General features: G+C 45.1%; 1 long non-coding RNA gene across 4 annotated transcripts; it reads left to right on the top strand.

Moving 5' to 3' along the window:
• Nucleotides 1-1,018: 1,018 nt before the first annotated feature.
• On the top strand, nucleotides 1,019-19,012 carry LOC144324622 (uncharacterized). 4 transcript variants are annotated; one of them, XR_013390057.1, is made up of 3 exons: nucleotides 1,019-1,536; nucleotides 15,844-15,980; nucleotides 18,505-19,012. It is a non-coding gene; the product is annotated as an uncharacterized LOC144324622 (long non-coding RNA). The 4 variants fall into 4 exon arrangements; XR_013390055.1 differs by lacking the exon at nucleotides 18,505-19,012 and adding an exon at nucleotides 17,031-17,143 and having other exon boundaries at nucleotides 1,019-1,262; XR_013390056.1 differs by lacking the exon at nucleotides 18,505-19,012 and adding an exon at nucleotides 17,031-17,143 and having other exon boundaries at nucleotides 15,844-15,907.
• The last annotated feature ends 1,903 nt before the right edge of the window (nucleotides 19,013-20,915 follow it).

Here is a 20,915-nt window from a genome sequence, read left to right as displayed (position 1 = left end):
GCACCTGGGTGGCTGAGTCGGGTAAGCATCTGCCTTTGGCTCAGGTCATGATCCCAGGGTTCCGGGATAGAGCCCCACATCAGGTTCCCTGCTTAGTGGGGAGTCTGCTTCTCCCTCTGCTCCTCCCCTCTGCTTGTGCTCTCTCTCTCTCTTTCTCTCTCTCTCTCAAATAAATAATTTAGAAAAAATGAGTGGTTGTGAACTTGATCCATCAGGGAGGCGTTATCTGCACTGCAAAAAGAATTTGCCACAGAATTTGAAGGGCCCAGGACTTGGAGAATGTGAGAGATGGAGCTCCTTTGAAGGAGGCTGGCTGGCTGAATGTGTCAGGTTGACAGTACCCACAGAGGGGCACTATCCAGAGTCTGCTTCTTGGCCTTGCAGATCCAGAATCTCAGTCTGGAAATACAGAGTTGACAGGGCTCTGTGGGACTGACTACCACTAACTAATCTAACTCATGAGAGTCCAAAGTATAACTTAGTTGCCAATTTGTCGGTTTACTGAGGGGTCTCCCCTTTCCATTAATTAATTAGTCAAATTTTGAGTGCTTGTTACACATTCAAATTCCTTGCCTTCATGCTGCGTACATTCTAGGGGGAGAGATACGTGGTAAACACATATCTAGTATATCAGGTGGTAATCATGTGCAACAAGAAAATGACAGTATTTTAAGTGGAAGATAAAGCACTGGGGATGGAAAGGGGGTTCTATGGGGGGAGGGGGGACCCCTGGCAGAGTCACAGCATATGTAAAGGTGAGCATGTACTTGATGTGTTCAGGGAATTGCCAGGAGGCCAGACTACCTGCAGAGACGTGGGGGGCCGGGAAGCGACATCTGAGAAGTATCTAGGCCCAGATCCCTTGCAGGCCTTTGTAAGGATTTTGCTTTGCTCTAAGTGAGGTTTTGAGCTGAAGAATGACATAATCTGATTTACATTTTAATGGCATCACTCTGGCTGGCTCAGTTGAAAATAGATGTGGGGGGGGGGGGCAGGGTAGGGAGGAGGCCAGGGAGGAAGTGAGGAGACTAGTTAAGACGCTTTTGTAACAGTGGAGGCAGGAAATGAGATTGGCTTGGACCAGACTCCACAGCAGCAGAAACTGTGATCAGAGGTCAGATCCTGGATACCTTCTGAAGTAGGCCCGCTGGTATTTGCTGATGGTTTGCTTTGGGTGTGTGAGAGCAAAGAGGAGAAGCAAGGATGCCTCCAAGCTCTTGGCGTGAGGAACTGGGGAGCCAAGTCTCCATTTGCTGTGAACAGTAAGAAAAACCTAGTGCACGCGTGTGCTGTGTTGCTGGGGAAGAAGCAGCAGCCTGGTTTGGGAGATGTTAATTTTGACGTGCCCGTTATATATCTGGAGCTGCATGCCATGGGCTGCATGTGTCTGGAATTCGGTGGAGAGATCCAGGCTGGAGATAGAAATTTGGGAGTCACAGCATGTAGGTGGCATTTCAAATCCTGCCACTGGCGGAAACTCCAAAAGTGAGAGTGTGCACAGAGATCCTGAGCTCTGGGGCTCTGCAACCAATAGAGGTCAGTGAAATGAAAGCACTCTGCAAAAGAGGCTGATAAGGAACAGCCTGAGAGAAGGGAGGGGATCCAAGAGAGATCAGTGGCCCAAAGCCAATAGAGGGTATTCTGAGGGAGGAGTGACAAGCTGTGTCAGATGCTGCTAATGAGCTCAATAACATGGGAGCAGACATCACTCCCGGAAGCAGACACCAGGAAGTCATTGGCTCACCTTGACAGGAGCGATTTCAGTAGAGGGGTGGCGATCAAAGTTGGGTTGGATGGGGTTCAAGAGAGAAGGGAAGTGAGAGGGGCAAGCTATAGAGATTTCAAGAGTTCTGCCAAAAAGGGAAATAGAATTGAGTTGGTGGCTGAGGAGGGATTGGGGTCAAGAGAGTTTTTGTGGGTTTTGTTTTTTGTTTTGCTTTAGGATGGAAAATATCAGAGGGTGCCTGAGTGGTTCAGTCAGTTAAGCTTCTGCCTTTAGCTCAGGTCATGATCCCAGGGTCCTGGGATGGAGTCCCTTGTTGGGTTCCCTGCACAGCAGTGAGCCTGTTTGTCCCTCTACTTGCTGCTCCCCTTGCTTGTGCTCTCTCTCTCTCTGTCAAATAAATGAATAAAATCTTAAAAAAGAAAGAAAGAAAGAAAGAAAGAAAGAAAGAAAGAAAGAAAGAAGAAAGAAAGAAAGAAAGAAAGAAAGAAAGAAAGAAAGAAAGAAGAAAGAAAGAAACCAGAGCAAGTCTGCTGATGAGGGGCACCCTGGCTGGTTAAGAGGAGATAAGGTCCAGTACACAGTAGGATCGGCCTTCAATCTGAGAACGGCAGTTCATCCATAGTAGCAAGAGGGAAACTGAAGGGTATAATGTTCTTTGGGATGATGGGAGTGGGTGGACTTCTGTTTTCAGTGAAGTAGGCGGCCTGGTGTCAGCTGAGACTGAGGAGGAAGTTGGACGAGGTTTACAATGTCTGAGAAGAGAGAAGAGGCCCATGGGGTGGTCTAGAACCATACGATGGTCAGTGATCTAGAGCAGTGGTTCCCAAAGTGTGAGCCCCAGCAGGATGCACAGCGTCAGGGGCATCTGAGAACTCGCCAGAGATTCTCAGGCCCCACTCCAGGCCTCCTGGGTCAGGAACTCTGGCGCCAAGTCTGGCAGTCTGTGTTCTGACAAGCCTCCAGGGGACTCTGATGCACACTTAGGGCCAGGAAGCACTGGGGTAGGAATAAATATATTGTGTGTTGCCGGGCAGCAGTAAGAGCCTTCCTGAGGATAGTGGTGGTGGATTTATTTTTTATTTTTATTTTTTAATTTTTTATTTATTTGTGATAGTCACAGAGAGAGAGAGAGAATGAGGCAGAGACATAGGCAGAGGGAGAAGCAGGCTCCATGCACCAGGAGCCCGACGTGGGATTTGATCCCGGGTCTCCAGGATCGTGCCCTGGGCCAAAGGCAGGCGCCAAACTGCTGCGCCACCCAGGGATCCCTGTGGTGGTGGATTTAGAGTGAAGCCAGTGAGGACGATTCAGCAGAGCCCGTGCGGAGACTGCCGTCCCCCTTCCAGCGATTCCACTAGGAACGGACACGTCGCCTGTTCCAGCTAATGTGGCGGATGGAAAAGTCTGCAGAGAAGGGCTTTTAGCAATGACGCCCTCCGTCTTAAAAAATGGGTTCCAGGAAGATGCAATTTCTTTTTTGCTTCAGGGTTTTGTGGTGCCGAGATATGGCAGTGTCTTCCCGCCCAGGAAAACAGCCTGAGGACCAGGCCAAGAGGAGGGCAGAGTGGAAGGGAAGGCGCCAGATTCCTGACGATGCTGTTCAGGCACTGCACCAGACCTCTGGACAAACTTCGCCACCTCTGGACTGACTGACTGACATGGAATGTACCAGACTCATGCTCTGTCACCACATCCTCATCGATAAAATAGGAAAACTGGTAGTAATAGCCACCACCCATGAGGGTTCTAAAGAGCAAAGGAAGGTCACGCTGTTGAAAATAGCTTCCATTATCATAAAACACCACACAAATGTCAATCACTAATGTTATTTCCATTAGCACTCTTGTACTGTGGCTCCAATTTTATGCATTTTATTTCATATACACTTTTTTTAAAAAAGATTTTATTTATTTATTCATGAGAGAGACACACACACAGAGGCAGAGACACAGGCAGAGGGAGAGGCAGGCTCCCTGCAGGGGGCCGGATGTGGAACTCGATCCCAGGACTCTGGGATCACGTCCTGAGCCTAATGAAGGCAGACGCTGAACCTCTGAGCCACCCAGGCACCCTCATATACACTTTTCTACAAAGTGAGTGACGGTGATGGTGAAGGCAACAATGCTTTTACCTTAAGCAGCCAGTCCTAAGTGGGAATCCTTTGTCTCAGGACACCAGCCAGCCAGTGCACCTCACAGGCAGAGGGTCTCACCAGGGGGACTTTGAGGTTCAGCTGGGGGTAAAACAGGCCCCAAAGTACTTGCAAAAGAGCAAATTCCGCAGCCCAAAGCACTGCAGCTCCTCGCCCCACTGATATATCTCCCCCGTTTTGAAATCCCATAGCCCATTTCAAGTCTCCCTCTAAGATTACAAATTTCATTCTGAGTGCCCCCCTCCCAAACAAGCAAAAGCACCCCCTTGCCATAGCAGGTCTTCCTTCCTGGATGAAGCATGCATACCCTCTTCCCCCTCCATGTTGCTCCCCACTGGAGCTCATTTCCCCAGTGGACCTCCTCTTCTCCCTCCTTGCCAGTCAGTGTCTATGGGGCTTTGCCTTGGCTCTCACATGTCCCTGTGATTCAATAGAAAGAGGAGTTTCTTTTACTTCCTTAGTTATCTTTAAGGCTCTCCTTCTAAGCTCAGCTTAGCCCTACCATCACCTTGGGCTCAGCTCATAGATCCCATTGGATCAGCACCATGTGTGCGCTGGGCATGGAGGCAGAGAGCCCTTTGGCCTGTATAACTTTTAAGGGTAGCCTTTCTCTCTCGAACTGGGCTGAGGGATCCACTAGTTCTGCACCAGACACGTTGACATGGAGGTTGCTGGCATCTTGAACATGATTTTACTACTCACCATGTTGTTACTGCTTCGTGCTCAGGGCCGACTGTTGCTGGCCCTGGCTCTGCTTCCTGCGAGGAGCCTCTGACCAAAGGTGGCCCCAGGAGAGACTTGGGCAGTTTCCCTGGGGAAAGAGACATTTTACATCTGTGTGAGGCAGGGAGAGCAGTAAGAGGGAGAAACCAGATTGCATGCAGTACCCACAATAAAATGGTAATAGTGAAACAATAAAACAATCCACTAAAGGAACAGCAGATGCAGCTGTGCACAGAGGGTGGGTGACCCATGGACTGTTGGAGAACTGGCGCAAGGGACTTCAGACTATCGTGACTAGATCTCCCTACACCCGCTTGCAAAGAGCCAGTAGAATAGGCTGGTGTAAGGCAGCCCATACCCCAAGTACTGATAGGGACCACTGGGTGTGCCTCAAGGAACCAGCTCACTCTCCTGCAAAATTGTGCCCTCGCTGGAATCATGAATGGATAGGAGTCCTTGTAGGGGTCACATTCCTTCAAACTGGAATCTCTTTGAAAATCTCTTTGCCAGAATGGATCTGGCATCTCTAAGAACAGAGGACTAGGTTCTTAACCTATGTGCTCTTCTACTAGTCCTCAGGCCTCACAAGAACAGAGCTGTATTTTATTCATCTGTGTACCCTCAGAGATGAGCCCAGAGTTTGGCAGGTGTCTGTTGCCATGGAAGGTTCGTTGAGCTGAAGGCCTAGACCAGGGGTGGGCGAATGGTCTCCATTGCAGATCTATTTCAACTTCGAAAGCAGCCACAGATAATTATGTAAACAAAGGGATGAGGTGATGTTCTGATAAAACTTTATTGGATGGATGTGGACACTTGAGTTTCATACAATTATCTCATGTCATGAAATATTCTTTTGGTTTTTTCCACCATTTAAAAATGTAAAAGCCAAAAAAAAAAAAAGTAAAAGTCGTTCTTAGCCTGTTGGCTGCACAAAAACAGATAGCAGGCCAGATTTGGCTCATGGGTTTTAGTTTACTGACTCCTGGTCTAACATATCAAAACAGTTGATACGTTAAGAGCCTCCACTTGCTGTTTCCAGTGGGGGGCTCTTTACAGCTGTTGGGAGGGGCATGGCTCAACAGCTGGATCACCCCACTCCTCCCTGGTGCACTTGTATACACACACACCACACACACACACACACACACACACACACACACACAGAGATCTAACAAGGCCACTGTTCCGGACACCAGGGTGTGGGGTGGGTCTCCAGGTTGCCACAGTAATTGCAGATACACTTTCAAAACTGCTGCTTCTTGGTAAGAGTAAGATGTGTAGACTGTCAACGACTCGAACCTGATTTATCCTTCTGCCCAACCCCCTTGCCACCACCCAGCACACAGAGATCAGGGTGGGAGACCATAATTAGTGTGACACTGAGAGAGAAAGAGAGAGACTGAGTAGCAAGGAAAGATGACAGTGGTCAAGAAAATAATTCCTAATATTAGCAATGCTTCCTCTCAAAGCTTTACATTTTTTGGTGCATTTTAATCTTTCAGGCTCTTTCACATGCTTTGGTTCATGTGTTCCTTGCCAACTCATAAGGAGTAATTCACCCCACGGAGGAAACTAGAGGCTAGAGAGCTTGGGGGATTGATTTGCTCACTGTCATGTGCTGTCCGTGCAAGAGCCGAGACTCAGTTTATTTGTTCATTTATTCCATAAACAAGTTTTGAGGGTAGTAAATGTCATACAACGTGCCAGGCAAGAGAAATTAGAGATGAATAAGACTTGGCTCTTGCCCTCAGGGTATGTCCCTCCAGTTGCTCAAGGCTCCCCTGAGAAACTGACTCCCCTGGCGCTCTCCGTAAGGATGATTTTCAGCGCCAGCTTTTCTGGACTATACCTGGATCTTCAGTCATGGCAAACATCCTATGGGACAAATGCCATAGGCTGAGCACCCTCCTTCACCTCCATCTGCTCACACCAGCACCAGGTCTAGAAAAGATGGACCCTAAGCCCCAGGAGATGCTCCTTTTGTCCAGGGGATGCTCCTTCATGGGGATCAAGTCTAGAATGGGATTTGGTGGCAGGGGCTGTTGGGGAGCCCCAGGGAATCGCCAGACACACCCATGCACATTTGAATCTCTCATTCCAGAGGCAGAATTGCTGGGGAAGGTTTCTCATGCTGAGTGAGAATTTCCCTCTGCTTCCTTGTAAAGTGAGAAAAGCTTCCAGGTTATTTTTAGCAAGAAGCCCCAGGTTATTGTGACCCTGAGCAAGTCATCTAACCTCTTTGAATTTCCATTTCTACATCTGAGGGTATAAGAGGAGACATGCCCTGTCTACCCCACTGGGTGCAAACATTCCAAGAACTGGCCACGAAGACGTGGAAGCACTATCATCTGGGTGCATCCTTCCCACTCTAGATCTGCCTTTGTAGACCTAGGGAATGATGTGCGATCTCCTGGGTCAACTAGAGCAGGATTTGGTCCCTGCATTTTGGTGTCACCTTTTCAGAAGAACCAACCTGTTCCGAAGCATCAGATGCCCAGACATCGTGCAAGATGAAGAGAAGCCTAGGATTCTTCCTGAATCCAGGCAGTGTTTCGAGCGAGCGCCCTGCAGAGGAACACGCATTACATCACTTGAAATGTCATGGCACTCAGGTTCCCAAAGTATTCTGTTGACAAGTGATATTGGGGGGACACACTCTGACTTTTATGTTAGCTTGCAACTTGGCCTTTTGTGTTTCCCAGGTGAATTCTTGCTGTCCTCCCTGCACAGTCTGTGCTTGCCACGAGGTAGCTCCATCTGGTGGGATCTACCTTGGGGGCTCTGAGGTGCCCCCTCTTCCTACCCAGAACCCAGAGGAGCTCCGCCCACCACCTCCTGGCTGGCTCCGCCCACCTGCTCCTCCTGCGGGAGGACACGCCCCTCAGCCCGCCCCCCACCAGCCCGCCCAGGCTAGGTGGCTTGCTCTAGTTAGGGGGTTTCTGCCTCCTTTCCATGCTTTCCTACCTCCGATGTGCTTTTTATTTTAATACTTACATTTTAATAGTTGATTGCCTCAAATGGGCTATAGAATTATTTATTTTGCTCTCATGAATCTGTCTTCTGATCTGAGATATCGAATCCCTCACTGTTTTGGGATTTACAGCCTGGCTGCTCTAGAGTTCGCAAAGCTTTTCCATTAAAGGTCTCTCTCCTCTGCCAATATTTATTGCTAGAGTCACTGTTGCCCAGAACTACTCTCTGCTGCATCTTCTGGGAAATGAAATTTATGTCTCCTGGCACTGATGGGGGTGATATCACTGAGGCACTGTTTACATCACCGGGTGCCGTAAGCCCTGAGCCGGTCTCTAATGGATGGCAAAGGGGTGGGGGGAAAGGAACAGAGTGAATTTACATAAACAAACATGCCTACCTCTTCCTTTCCTTCCCTTCCCTGCACAATCCCACCCACCACTTGTATTGACAGTATCATAACATAATTAGAGGAATCTATTAAAATTGACACCTCCCCTTAAAATCAGTGTTGAGTGGCTGGGGTCAGTAGTGGTGGAGGGATGGGCAGCAGAGGGATGCCCAGCTTTTGTGTGGAGGGCATCTGCTCAAAGGGCAGTAACTGTGCCTTCCCTTTGTAGCGAGTCACCCCCTTATAAACCACGTGACATGCATTTTCCTGCCTCTGTTGACAGGTGAGCTAACTAAGGGATGGAGACTCAGAGTTGGGCTAGTTCTGACCTAGGATTCCAACCTAGCTTTTCAGACCCAGGGCTCTGTTTCCATGATCCCCTGGTTTGGTGGCGAGTGCTTGGTGAGGGGTGAGTGCAGCTCTCAGCCCCAGCTCCTCTCCCACCTGCCCTACATGAATGTCTCTCCCTCCCCGCCACCTCCCGCCCCAGGCTCCAAAGCAAGCTGGCCCAGAAGAGAGACAGAAAATGCCTGAGCAGCAGTTCTCTGGGTACACATAGCCTCCGCCCCCTCTCTTCTCTCTTTCCCTAGTTAGCCAGCCTTCTCCTACCACGTTGTATCTATTTTCTCCAGTGAGTGTTGATGCCGTTGCCACTTGCTCACCCCCATTCACTCCCCAACCTACTGCACTCTTCTCTCCTCCCCCTCCCCACTTCACCTGAATTGACCAGTGAGCCCCCAGCTCCCAGCTCAATGGACAGCTTTGGGGCCCAGGGCTGACTTCGGGGGCACGAGAGGAAGACAGTGGCACGGGCACCCCTCCGCAGAAGGGCCCCATGCTTGGTTTAGCGCTCCACTGTTGCTGTCTTGAAATTCTTAATATATTTTTTGAACAAGGGATTCTAGATTCCCATTTTGCACCAGGCCTCACAAATTATGCTGCTAATCCTGCTGGGATCTTTTAAAAATGTAACTTCTGTATCAAACATCATCCATGGTCCACCCAACATGCCTTCTCCCTCCATTCCTCCAACAGATTCCCATTCTTTTCAGCTGCCATTGAGACCCCTTGATTTCAGGGGGAGGCCATTCCTGAGCTCTAGAGAATGAATCTGATTGACAAAGGCAGGGATGGGTGGAAGGTTACAACTTTGGGTCCAGGATTGATCTAAAGGTGACCACATGACCTAGAGAGGAAAGAGAGTAAAGTAAAAGCTTGTTCTGGGAAAGCTTTAGTGTTCCTGAGAAAAATAGGTGGACTCAGCTGGCTTGCTTTACTCTCCTTCCCATGGATGTGGACCTCGATCCCTGGAGGTGGAGCACCCATCTTGTGGCAGGAGAAGGACATCCAACATGCTGCCAGTGGCAGAGAGAAAGAAAGGTACTGGGCCATTGTTGAGCATTGTGTCTCTAAATTTCTTACTATGCATCAAACAAACAACAATAGCAGCATCAAAACCCTTATCTTTTGAAGTCATAGCTGCGATTTTTTTTTTTTCTTCAGATGGACTGTTTTGTAACTGCTATGACTTCCCCTGCTCAGCATAATTTGGCACAATGTTATCTATTCCCCCCACTTAAAATATTCTTCCCTTGGCATTCAGGGTACCAGGTCACTAGATTTTTCTGATCACTTCTTTTTTTTTTTTTTTTTTAATTTTTTTTTTATTTTTTATTGGTGTTCAATTTACTAACATACAGAATAACCCCCAGTGCCCGTCACCCATTCACTCCCACCCCCCGCCCTCCTCCCCTTCTACCACCCCTAGTTCGTTTCCCAGAGTTAGCAGTCTTTACGTTCTGTCTCCCTTTCTGATATTTCCCACACATTTCTTCTCCCTTCCCTTATTTTCCCTTTCACTATTATTTATATTCCCCAAATGAATGAGAACATATAATGTTTGTCCTTCTCCGACTGACTTACTTCACTCAGCATAATACCCTCCAGTTCCATCCACGTTGAAGCAAATGGTGGGTATTTGTCATTTCTAATAGCTGAGTAATATTCCATTGTATACATAAACCACATCTGATCACTTCTTGTATTTCCTCTCCAGAGTCCAGTCCTTGATAGTGGGGTCTGGCAGCACTTAGTGGTTCATTCTTTTACTCATTGCTAAGTATTTACTGGGCGCTGCCGTGTGTTGGGCCTTATATGAAGCATGGCAGGTGCAGCCGGGCAGATAGACGAGGCCCCTGCTCTGATGGAGCTTACACTGTAGTCCTGGGCGCTGCCCCAGCTGCTGTCCATACTCCTCCTGGGAAACCTCACTCACTTTTGCAGCGTCCCCATGTGCCTCTGCCTCATTCTCATGCAGGACTTCACATTGAGCTATCTAATTAAGCAACAGTCCACAGATCCTCCTAGAAAAGAGAGAAGAGGCTGAGCTGCCCCGTGGTGAGTCAGTTATGATATTATCTCTCTTCCGTATTCCCAGCCAAGATATGAAGAGAAGACACAAAAGAGTTGGCTACAAAAAAAAAAAAAAAAAAAAAAAAAAAGAGTTGGCTACCTTTTCTCCTACCTAAGCCCCAACTTTATTTTTCTGCAATACTCACACACGTTAGGAGATTCCAAAGTAGCAATTTCCCCTTGACAGAATCCTGCCATATGTGGGGATTCTCTGTTTTCTTTTTTTAAATTTCTTTTTCTCCTTTTAATTTGTAACTCAAGTACGGTTGAGTGGGGCTCTTCTTTCATTTCCTATAAAAGGTATTGAAAGTTCCCATCAGGTTTAACAGTTACTGCACTGTTACCACTGCCAGACCCTCACTCACACACGACTGTGCCAGGAAATTGTAAAAGAGGAGATTGGAAGTGAAAACGTGTCAACTTCCCCCAGGCCACTCGTGAAGGAAGACGGCTACTATTGATAATGGCATGTCTTGGAAATGTGCTTCATTTGAGAAAAGGTTGTTTTTTCTTTCTTTCTTTTCTTTCTTTCTTTCTTTCTTTCTTTCTTTCTTTCTTTTTCTTTCTTCTTTCTTCTTTCTTTCTTCTTTATAAAGATTTTATTTATTCAGAGAGACACACAGAGAGAGAGAGGCAGAGACACAGGCAGAGGGAGGAACAGGCTCTCTGAGGGAAGCCGGATGCGGGACTTGATCCTGAGACATATAGGATCTAATCATTGAGCTAAAGGCAGACGCTCAAACACAGAGCAACCCAGGTGCCTGGAGAAAAGTTTAAAATGAAAAAACTTCAAATAAAATGACAACCCATTAATTCCACTTAGAATGCTAGGGGATTTAACCTAAAGATATAATTCAAATGACTAAAGATCATTGATTCATAGATATGATTATTGTTTGCTTATGATAAAAAAATGGGAACAACTTTTCTTACTGTTATCCATGTAATTCACTACATTCTTACATTAAAGGAGGAACGTGGGATCCCTGGGTGGCGCAGCGGTTTGGCGCCTGCCTTTGGCCCGGGGCGCGATCCTGGAGACCCGGGATCGAATCCCACGTCGGGCTCCCGGTGCATGGAGCCTGCTTCTCCCTCTGCCTGTGTCTCTGCCTCTCTCTCTCTCATTCTGTGTGACTATCATAAATAAATAAAAATTAAAAAAAAAAATAAAGGAGGAACGTGGGCAGCCCCGGTGGCTCAGCGGTTTAGTGCTACCTTCAGCCCGGGGTGTGATCCTGGAGACCTGGGATCGAGTCCCATGTGGGCCTGCCTCTCCCTCTGCCTGTGTCTCTGCCTGTCTCTCTTTCTCTCTGTGTGTCTGTCATGAACAAATAAGTAAAACTTTAAAAAGAAAATAAAGGAGGAACACTACATGATCATTTCAAGAGATGCTAAAAAAGCACTTGTTTTTGAATTCGGTGACTATCCCTAATAAATATTTTTAGTAAGCCAGGAATAAAAGGAAAACCCTTAATTTATAAAGAGTATATCTTTTTTAAAACCCCCATAACACACATTATGTTGAACAAGGAAACAGAACAAGCCCTCCCATCAGAGTTTGGTGAAACACTCTACAGAGCTGAGACTATAGTTAGGTAAGTGAGGAACCTGACTGAGGTACAAATGCTAAGAGCATGCCAAAACACTCAGCAATCAAGTAAACTAAACAGTATCTTAATGCAACATTTAAAAAAGTAAAATTAATGTAAAAACTCCTTGACGAATAAAATAGATAAAATTTACAAATTTTAAATATAGACTGGATCAGTATTTTTCCCAATTTTTTCCTTTTTGCCTCCATCTCTAATGTGGCTCTTTTGTGTTCACTAAAATGTTCTTTATCTTAAAAAAATGTTATCTTGATTAATGAATTTCCTGGTACCTCCCTATATTGTACGTCCAAGGCAAGTGTCTCACCTCATCCTGGGGTTTACTGAGATGGAAATGAACTTCCCTGTGGTAACCTATGGTGGTTTGTGTAGGACAATAACCCAACAGTGGAGCCTTGCTTGTCTTTGTCATGGCCTCCCTTATCCCTGCCCACCCGTCACCCCTCAATCTAACATCTGAAGATGAATATAAGGGTTTATTTTCAACAAATGTTTAAGGGGTATCTTCCATGTGTCAGCACTAGGTGTACAATGATCTACACATTCTCAGTCTCATGGAGCTTATAGTTGGCTGTTGGAGAACAACAATTAAACAAGCAGTAATAATAAAGTATAGTAAGGGCCATAGTGGAGCAGAGGTATCAGAATTAGAAGAGCCCCATTTGCCAGTCAGAAGACATGAGGTCCAGTCCCCAGCCTGAAGCTTGATTAGGATCTGAGGGGCAGGAGGGACTAATGAGAAGGATGAGGCTCTCAGAGATAACTGTTCATGAAAAGGCTTATTTGAGAACATGACAGAATTACAGTAAGACTAGAGCTCTCAAGAGGCAAGTGTGGTGTAGAAAGAGTGAAACTAGAGAGGGAGCCAGAGGGAAGGTTGTGAAGGACTTTGAAAACTACATAGAAGAATTTGGAATTAATCCCCAGAGCAGTGAGGAACCTTTGAAACAGGAGAATGCTTGGATTGAGTTCATGTTTCAGAAAGACCATTCCATCTGTGCTGTGAAGAATGCAGGAAGGTAAAACTCATCCAGAAGACCAGTTAGGATGCTGTTAGGGTTGCTGCTATGGACTGAATGTGTGTGTCCTCTACCCCCCAAATTCATATGTTGAAACTCAACCCCCAGCATGATGGCATTTGGAAGTGGGACCTTTGGGAGGTGATTACATCATGGGGGTGGAGGCCTCATGAATAAGATTAGTGCCCTGGGATCCCTGGGTGGCGCAGGGGTTTGGCGACTGCCTTTGGCCCAGGGCGCGATCCTGGAGACCCGGGATCGAATCCCGCATCGGGCTTCCAGTGCATGGAGCCTGCTTCTCCCTCTGCCTCTCTCTCTTTCTCTCTCTGTGACTATCATAAATAAATAAACATTTAAAAAAAAAAAAAAGATTAGTGCCCTTATAAAATAGGCCAGAGAGTTCCCTAATCCCTTCTATCACATCAGAACTCAGACAGTCCAACTCATTTTGAAAGTGTTTTCGGTTGCATACATGCAGAAAGATAGTCTAGCAAGACTATCCACTTTTGAACCAGGAAGTGAGCTCTTACCAGACACTCAATCTGTCAGCACCTTGATCCAGGACTTCCTGGCTTCCAGAACGGTGAGAAAAAATATCTGTTATCAGTCACCCAGTTTGTGGTATTATTTTAGATAGCAGCCCAAATGGGCTAAGTTAGTAATCTAGGGGAGAAATGTTGGTGGTCTGATTAGGGTGGTGGTGGTGGGGGGGGTGTTGATGCATTTGCACAATGTTGAGTAGATATAATCAACAGGACTTGGTGACTGATTAGATGTGAGAGGTGATGGGGAAGAAAGAATCAAGGATAACATGTAGGTGTGTGACTTGTGCAATTTTTAAATGTATCAGCTCTACTATCTAGCAAACTTGATGAATTTTCCTTTCAGTTCTAAGATGTAACTGTGGATTTTCTATGTAGACAGTTACATTAACTGCAGTTAGGAGTGGTTTTGTCCCTTACCTTCCCATATATTGATAGCAGGGAGAGTTCTGTCAGGAAATTAGGAGTGGCTCTTGGTATTGCAGGCGGAGAGACTTAATAGAGAGGATTAGGTGCCTACAACACTGTTGGGAAAATGGAATTAGTGAAAGTCATAGGAAGTCGCTAGCTTTTAGGTTTACCCCTGCAGCTGTGGTTTTACAATTAAAAGTTGTCAGGAAACTACAGAAAACCTCCACTGATGGATCACGGCTGTCCTACAGCAGTGAAAGTGGTAGCTGACAGGGTGCCCTGAGGACTTTGCAAACCCTTGTTTCTATCAAAGCCCAAGCACCGACAAGCCACTGCCAGAGACAGAACAACACAGCATGCTTCCAGGCCCTTCCATCTCCAAATCTTAAGCAAATCTCATTGGCTGACTGTTATGTGGTTCAGAGCGCCGGACATAAAGGAGCATGGGATACATAGTTCTCAGGCTTCCAACCCCTATAATAAAGGACACAAATGGTAGAAATAAAAGTTGGTTGTAAAGAGAAACCAAGAAAAACCAGGAGCCAGCACAGTTTTGCCTTACTTTGCTAGACTATCCTTCTGTATGTATGCAACCAAAAACACTTTCAAAATGAGCTGGACTGTCTGAGTATTTCACCCACCATTCTCCCCGATAGACCCTGTATTCTAGAAGATGCACAAAATGATACACAGCTTTCCGAACATATTTCCTTGCCTTTGCACTTGTCCTGCCACTCAAAAGGTACCTTTCCTCTGCTTGTGGAAGACTCTGCCCATTCTTCTTCCACTTATGCCCTCCTTGTCTCATACCTGCATCAGGCAGGATTGACTTGAATCTCTCAGTACTTTCTCTGCACCTGGTTCACTATTCTATTATAGCCACTTGCCCCAATGAATTTCAGTGTTTAGTCAAGGTGGCCATCTCCTCCAGCAGACATAAGCATCCTAAAGTAAGAGGCCAGGGTTTATTTCATGTTTCTGTCCCAGGGATCTACTACAGTGCTTGGAACATAAATGTGCTCATTAAAGACTTATTGAGTGTATGAAGGACCGTGTCTACAAGGTCACTCAGGGTAAGCACCGAAGGTTGAATGAAGAGCGGCCACCTTTAGAAACAGGCAGGCCGTTTATTCCTGAAAAGGGGCCTCAGCAGTGTTAGAATCTTGGATGGATGAAAATTGTTTATAAATTGTTTATTAATACTAGCTACAAGTTCTAAATTCTTATTTCCTATTTATGTTGACTTTTTCCAGTCTTTTCCAAGCTTTTATCATCTGTTCTTGCCTTCTCAAGGTTGTAGTGCTGTTTCGTATTAAAATACAATTCCTATGCCACGTTCTGGTTGCCCCCATCACATCAGATTAATGCAATGATGGCTTAAGCTCCTGGGGAAATGTGGGTCATTACATGTTGCTGACAGCAACCCTCACAGTGACATTGCAGCAGGGACAGAGAACATCTTAATAAATTATTATTTATACAAAATCAGAGAGCTCTAGAGTTTGACACGTCCTTAGAGAGCCAATCTTTTTGTAACACCGAAATGGAGATTGAAAATTTCCCGTGATTCCTTAGCGCTATGAAAAATTGGTTAGCGAGCTCATCTCTTCCTTCTTCAGGTGGGGAAAGCTGCTAGTGCCAGACCTCTGAGACTTCCCAGGCCCCAGTGCAGTGTTACATGAAAAATAAGCAATTAACCAAATGTTTTTAAATGGCTGCATGCGTGTCCTATTTGTTAAATCCCTCAAAGCCGATATTGTATGGTTCCCTAAAGGACATGTACCCACGGTAACCTGGAAAATCTTTGTTTTTCTTTGTAGCAGACACAGGATACGACTCGGTATCCATTTCTAACCTCATTTCTCTTGTCCACTTTTGCTTCTAAAGCCCAGGGAAGCTAAGCACTTTGTCAGCCTCGCTGTATTGGAAGTGACCAGGCGACAGTTTTGAAGTAAGTGAGATGTAAGCAGAAGCCTGCAGTTTTCTGGGAACATTTTCCTTTCCTGATGGAAGGGACAAAGGAGGTAGATACTTTCCTTGCTCCTTTTTCTGTCTGTGGGGTGACTGTGTTGGCTGCACCTACATCAGCCTGCTTGTGTCCATTGGGAAAAGCCAAGAGAATGTCGGGGATGTTGGCTGATGTAGAATGGCCAGACCAACACCAGCACCATCTACATCCCTGCTTCTTGTGATGTGAGAGCAACAGGTCCCTCTTTGTTCAAGCCACTGAGTTTCTATTCCTTGCTTCTAGGTGCTTTTCTGATATTTACTCTAAGTCAGCTGCAGAACCTGGCTAAACAGGAGGGACAGGCTGACAGATGTGGATGTTGCTATTAATGTACTTTATAGGTTCAGTTTTGTAACATTTCCCTGTCACCCCATTAAAAAAATGTTGTCTCAAGAATACATAAAATTTGAGAACAGAGGAAAACAGTTGCTGTCTCATCTCAGCCCCATTGTTCGATGTAGTTTTGTTTTAGCTGCGTGGTATTAAGAGAATCCTAATTCACACACGTGGGTGGTTGCAAATGTACAGGTGTGTTCACCTGGCAATTTCAGATCAGAAGGTGTCAAAGAGGAGTGTGAGGATAATTTCCCTTCAAGATGGAGTTAATACCAGCACGTGAGACCTGTTCTTCCTGAAGGGGAGAATGTCCAGTCTGGAGGGAGGGAGTTAGCAAACAGTTTGTTCGACCAAGGAAATCCTCATTCCTCAAAGCAAAATATCATGCAGTGAAAAACAGTCCAGATTCTGGAGGCACACTTTATGACTTCAACTCCTAAGACTATTCCCTGTGGACTGAGTGCCTCTGTTTTTGTGTCATATGTTTGCAAAATGGGCACGTTAATGGTGCCTACCTTATGAGGTTGTGGGTGGCTTGCATCCACCAATACAGGCGAGGCTCTAGAATAATGATGGACACCTCATAACAACAACTGTTAACAATGGTGAGATGTCCAATGAGGTCCTAGCTTCTCCATTGCCTGTCTCTGTCAGATATTTACTAAAAAATTTAAAATAGATAAGTCTATTTTGCTTGAAACATTGACTACATGGTTTGATGTCTTTGCAGATCAATTACCTATGATTAACCCAAAAGCTTCACCTTGCCAAGGTAAACTTCTTCAGCCTTTCAAAGGAAGAGAAGCATTCAGATCTTACAATAGATGCTGGAACTATGTATAATGTGAAGCAATCATTGCCCTGCAACCTTTGTCCAATAGTATTTTAAGACTAATTACTGTACTGTGATCTTGAGGGGTGCTAGGCAAATATATATTTCATCTGGCATTTAATTTCTTAGGGCCTGTGCATGCTATATTTGATAGTCATGTGTACAATTTTATGTAAATAGACATGGGAAGGCCTGCATTAAAAAAGAAAAAAAAAGCCCAAACAATAATAACATAGAAAGAACCAGTACAGAGCTGCAACATTCTGAATCAACAAACATTTACAACATATTTCCGGCAGGAGCTACATACACAGAAACATGTAAAGCTGGAAGCCCAATTTAAAGATGTTGGTTGTTTCTAGTATATAAACATTTGGTGTGCGAAATATTTAACGTGAATTTCTTTAATCGAGGTATTTGTGATTGTAAAACAAAAATCTTTTTTAAAAAATGATTTTATTTATTTATTTGACAGAGAGAGAGAGAGAGAGAGAGAGAGCACAAACAGGAGTGGCAGGCAGAGGGAGAAGGAAAAGCAGGGAGCCTGACATGGGACTCAATCCCAGGACCCTGGGATCATGATCTGAGCCAAAAACAGTTGCTTAACTGACAGAGCCCCTCAGGCACCCTGTACAACAAAAATCAAGTATTTGTAGGCTCCTAAAGTATCCCTGCATGACTGTAGTTGTCCATTGACCAGAGTTCAACAATGATCCAAACTATCCCTAGAGTCCCTTCGAAAATTTGGAATTTTAAGTTACAGAGATGAATGCATGAGATCCAACCCCTCCTACTTTGGTCATTCATCCAGGTACGCTGGCTCTCTATTCTCTATAAGGTGAGTCTACCTCAAAACTAATAGAATTCTCTTACTTTAAGACATTCCATAGAAGGTGGTTCCGTAGCATAGGACTTAAATAAATTAGTCATTGCCAACAAGTTGCCAACTTGTTGTTGCCAACAGGTCATTGTCATCTGAATTTAAAATGTCTTAGAGGAACCTCCACACAGTTTTCCAGAGTGGCTGCACCATTTCACATTCCCACCAACAGGGTTCCCTTTTCTCCACATCCTCTCCAACATTTGTGGTTTCCTACCTTGTTAATTTTCCCCATTCTCACTGGGGTGAGGTGGTATCTCATTGTGGTTTTGATTTGTATTTCCCTGATGGCAAGTGATGCAGAGCATTTTCTCATGTGCGTGTTGGCCATGTCTATGTCTTCCTCTGTGAGATTTCTCTTCATGTCTTTTGCCCATTTCATGATTGGATTGTTTGTTTCTTTGCTGTTGAGTTTAATAAGTTCTTTATAGATCTTGGAGACTAGCCCTTTATCTGATATGTCATTTGCAAATATCTTCTCCCATTCTGTAGGTTGTCTTTTAGTTTTGTTGACTGTATCCTTTGCTGTGCAAAAGCTTCTTATCTTGATGGTTCCTCAAAGAGTTAAAAATAGATCTGCCCTATGACCCAGCAATTGCACTGCTGGGGATTTACCCCAAAGATACAGATGCAGTGAAACGCCGGGACACCTGCACCCCGATGTTTCTAGCAGCAATGTCCACAATAGCCAAACTGTGGAAGGAGCCTCGGTGTCCATCGAAAGACGAATGGATAAAGAAGCTGTGGTCTATGTATACAATGGAATATTACTCAGCCATTAGAAACGACAAATACCCACCATTTGCTTCGACGTGGATGGAACTGGAGGGTATTATGCTGAGTGAAATAAGTCAATTGGAGAAGGACAAACATTATATGTTCTCATTCATTTGGGGAATATAAATAATAGTGAAAGGGAATAGAGGGGAAGGGAGAAGAAATGGGTGGGAAATATCAGAAAGGGAGAAAGAACATGGAAGACTTCTAACTCTGGGAAACGAACTAGGGGTGGTGGAAGGGGAGGAGAGCGAGGGGTGGGGGTGACTGGGTGGTGGGCACCGGGGGGGACACTTGATGGGATGAGCACTGGGTGTTATTCTGTATGTTGGCAAATTGAACACCAGTAAAAAATAAATTTATTATTAAAAAAATGTCTTAAACAATTTGGGCATTTACTATTTCACATAACATGAAGTGTAGGAGGGCAGCTTCTTGGTTGATTCATTCAGTATTTTCTGTACTTTCTGCTCAGATGTCTTTACCATGTTGGCCATTTTTTCTTGTGGCCTCAAGATGGCTGCCACAGCTCCAGTGATCATATTTGTGCACAGCCATATTCAGAGGTAGAAAAGAGATGTCTGGATTCTTTTCAGTTCTCTTAAAAGCTAAAAAACCTTTCCCAGAAGCATCCCCGGTAGAGTTAGCCTCCAATCTCATTGATCAGAATTAAGTTACATGTTCTTTCTTAAGTCAGTTCCTAGCAAGGGGAATAAAATTACCTTGATTGGTTAGATGATCAAGATTGATGTGCTGGGCCTGGGATTAGAGCCAAATTCAGGAGAGCCCATGGCCACACTGAGGACTGAGCATGTTGGAAAGCAAACAACAGAGCGGGATTCTGGGTGAAAAATCAAGAGTGGCTGCAAGAGTCTAAAGGATAGCATTCTGAAGAGAGCCAGAAACGCTATCTCCTGCCTGTCTGCTGGCCCCCTCCCCAGGCTGGGTGGGAATGGGAGCAAAAGACGCAGGAAGCAGTTAGGACAAGAGAGCTAAATTGTGCCTACACAGATCCCAAAATTCCAATAGAATTGAAGATTCAATTGATCTGTTTCGCGTAGCTTTTGGAGGTTGTTATACTTGTACTAACAATTTCGTTTTGGTTCGTTGTGATACTGGTGTGTGCAGGGGATATAGGTGTTAGGTGCATAACTGTTAGCCAAACAGCTTTTCCTTTTATGATGTTTTTTCCCAAAGATTTTATTTATTTATTTATGAGAGACAGAGAGAGAGAGAGAGAGAGAGAGAGGCAGAGACACAGGCAGAGGGAGAAGCAGGCTCCATGCAGGGAGTCCGATGTGGGACTTGATCCCGAGACTCCAGGATCATGCCCTGGGCCGAAGGCAGGCGCTAAACCACTGAGCCACCCAGGGATCCCCTGATATTTTGTTTAATGTTTTGCTATCATGAAAATATTTATGACTCTGCTCTAAGTGTGGACCCCCTCCTTAGAAAAAAGAGCACACAGGCACTTTCGTACAAATTTTGTAAATAATTTTAGGAGATCCACTGATGTCTTGTCACTTATTCATGATCTCCAAGTTATAGCCCTATGATATCACTGAAAAAAAAGGTATTTATTTATTTATCTATTTTTGAAAGATTTTATTTATTTACTCATGAGAGACAGAGAGACAGAGAAAGAGGCAGAGACATAGGCAGAGGGAGAAGCAGGCTCCCTGCAGAAAGCCTGATATGGCGCTTGATCCCAAGATTCTGGGATCATGACCTGAGCCAAAGGCAGACTCAAGCACTGAGCCACCCAGGCACCCCCAAAAAAGATTTAGTGTGACGAAAAAAATAAGATTTAGTGTGAGGAAATAAGCAAAGCAAAACAGCAAAATCGGGACGTCTATTGGACTTTTGTTAGCTCTGTGGCCTTTTTTGAATCTTTTTTTAAGACCTCAATTTTACCTCTATAAAATGGAACTACTGGAGTTATTTCAAAAACCAAGTGGATAGCGCATAAGATTGTTTTAAATTCAATAGCACTTTACAAATGTTGGCTTAAAAACTTAATTGCTGATAAATCCAAACAGCATGATGGCTCTTACTTCCAAATTGGATTTACTAAATTCAAAATAGTGCACTCCATGAGGTTTCAAGGAGCAGAAGTTATTTCCTCC

The sequence above is a fragment of the Canis aureus genome, chromosome 12 (genome assembly GCF_053574225.1).
Source record: "Canis aureus isolate CA01 chromosome 12, VMU_Caureus_v.1.0, whole genome shotgun sequence".
NCBI classification, from domain to species: domain Eukaryota; kingdom Metazoa; phylum Chordata; class Mammalia; order Carnivora; family Canidae; genus Canis; species Canis aureus.
The sequence above is the reverse complement of the archived record's forward strand: the minus strand, read 5'-3'. Positions and strand labels throughout refer to the sequence as shown.